This window comes from Bison bison, unplaced genomic scaffold (genome assembly GCF_000754665.1).
Source record: "Bison bison bison isolate TAMUID 2011002044 unplaced genomic scaffold, Bison_UMD1.0 scf7180017858349, whole genome shotgun sequence".
In the NCBI taxonomy this organism is placed as follows: Eukaryota; Metazoa; Chordata; class Mammalia; order Artiodactyla; family Bovidae; genus Bison; species Bison bison.
In genome coordinates this window covers 200,913-202,756 of record NW_011488922.1, presented here as the reverse complement: position 1 = coordinate 202,756, position 1,844 = coordinate 200,913, and the positions used below count along the sequence as shown (strand labels likewise).

General features: G+C 55.0%; 1 protein-coding gene across 1 annotated transcript in view; it reads left to right on the top strand.

The window, feature by feature from the left end:
* GRIK5 (glutamate receptor, ionotropic, kainate 5) overlaps window positions 1–1,844 on the top strand; it is a 56,506-nt gene that overhangs the window by 35,434 nt on the left and 19,228 nt on the right. The window lies entirely within an intron of this gene.

Below are 1,844 nucleotides of genomic sequence, written 5' to 3'. Positions count from 1 at the left end.
TCGGATGTGATGTCTTCCACTGTCCTTGGAGCAGAATTGGCCGCCTCACCCTGGCCTGCAGGGCCCTGAAGGGCCCTGGTCCCCACTCCACTGAATTTCCCACCCCTTACTTTCTTTTTCTTTTTTTAATATTTATTTATTTGGCTGCACCAGCTCTCAGTTGAAGCACACAGGATCTTCAATCTCAGTTGTGGCAAGACCAGGGGTCGAACCCGGGTCCCTGCTTTGGGAACACAGAGTCTTAGCCAATGGACCACCAGGGAAGTCTTCTACCCCTCCCTTTCTGCTCCAGCCACCCTGGACACTGTCTTGGGTGCAGTGGGGAAGCCACCCCTGGGTTTTAAACAGGTGATTATCACTTTGGATTGGGGGTGTTATTAGCGGAGGTGGGGTTGTATGGCAGTGAGGAGGCTGATGGGTTATCATGGAGGACCTTTGTCAAGACAGACCTCCTGGGGTGCATAAAATATAATAAGATTCCTGTATTTGCTGGCATTGTTCCTGACAGTTCACGTATTAGTCATAAGAGGGGCAAGTGCACAACAAAGGAGAAAACCGGAATTCCCTGGTGGTCCAGTGGTTAGGACTTGGTGCTTTCACTGCTGGGGGCACAGGTTCGATTCCTGGTCACAGAACCCAGAATCTGCAAGTTGTGGGCCAAAAACAAAAACAAAAAACAAAAAAAACAGAGGGAACCACTCCTTACTCTCAACATGCAGAAATCCCCAAGGGTGGGCTGTGAACCCAGTGTGTTCTGGGCCCTTGCCACACGTCGAAGCCTCTGGCTTCACCATCGCTGCTCCCAAGTCTCACTGGGGCCATGTCGTCTGACCCCCACCTGGCAGGAATCGTTTCACCTGCATATCTCCCTCTGCTCTTGGTTTGTCTTTCGGGTCTGTCCTCTTTCCCTGACATCGAGTTATCTTTCAGATGGGTCTCTTCTCCCCCGGTCGCAGATTTCATTTGGGCCCCACGTGATCTCTCTGTGACCCTGGTTCTGATGCAGCCTGTGGCACCCCTCTCTCCTTCGAGGCCTGAGCCCTCTCTCCCTTCCCGCATTTCTGCCCCAGCCTCTGTTACCTCCCATGCTGCCAGTCTCAGTGCCTTGGGGAGGTGAGCACGTCCCTCCTCCCAGACCAGTGATCCAGGACCTTGACTCTTCTGTTTCAGCCCCAGGGTTTAAGGTCTGTGCTTGAATTGGGAGTCAGTGCTGGGCCCAGTTGAGGCCGTGGGGGCGGAGCCGGTGTTCATGGAAGAGGCACCCTGGGAGCCGGGTCCCAACCCAGGAGACGTCTTGCCTACATGTATTGCCCCCATTTTACAGAGAAACAAACTGAGGCTCAGAGACACGGAAGCCCCTGTCCCAGGTCACCCAGCGAGCTTGGGTCAGAGCCAGGGCTCCCTCCTCCCACACCCGGCCCGTACCAGCTCCCTGCCTCCTCTGTCATGTATGTGTGCGTGTGAGGCCATGTGTTCACATGTGTGCACTGTGCCTCCAGGGGATGACCCCCCCACACCACATCACCTGCTCTCGTGTACTGGGCACGTGTCTGTCTGCCTGAGTCCACGTGGGTAGCCTGTGTCTGGACACTCGTGTGTGGATTTGGCGTGGTGCGCATATGTTGCTGGTGTAGACTTGACCGTGTACAGTGCTCACATGTGCAGTGTGTGTGTGTGTCTCCAGGGTATGTATATGTGTGTGTGAAGTGCCAGGTTTTTTCCCAGCCTGGGTCCTGCCCACAGCTAATGACTGACTGATGTCCACTTGAGCAAGATGGCCTCTTTGGGTCAGGCATCCCGGTGCGCCAGCCAGACCTCCCCAACACACCCTTTTCTCCCTCCCT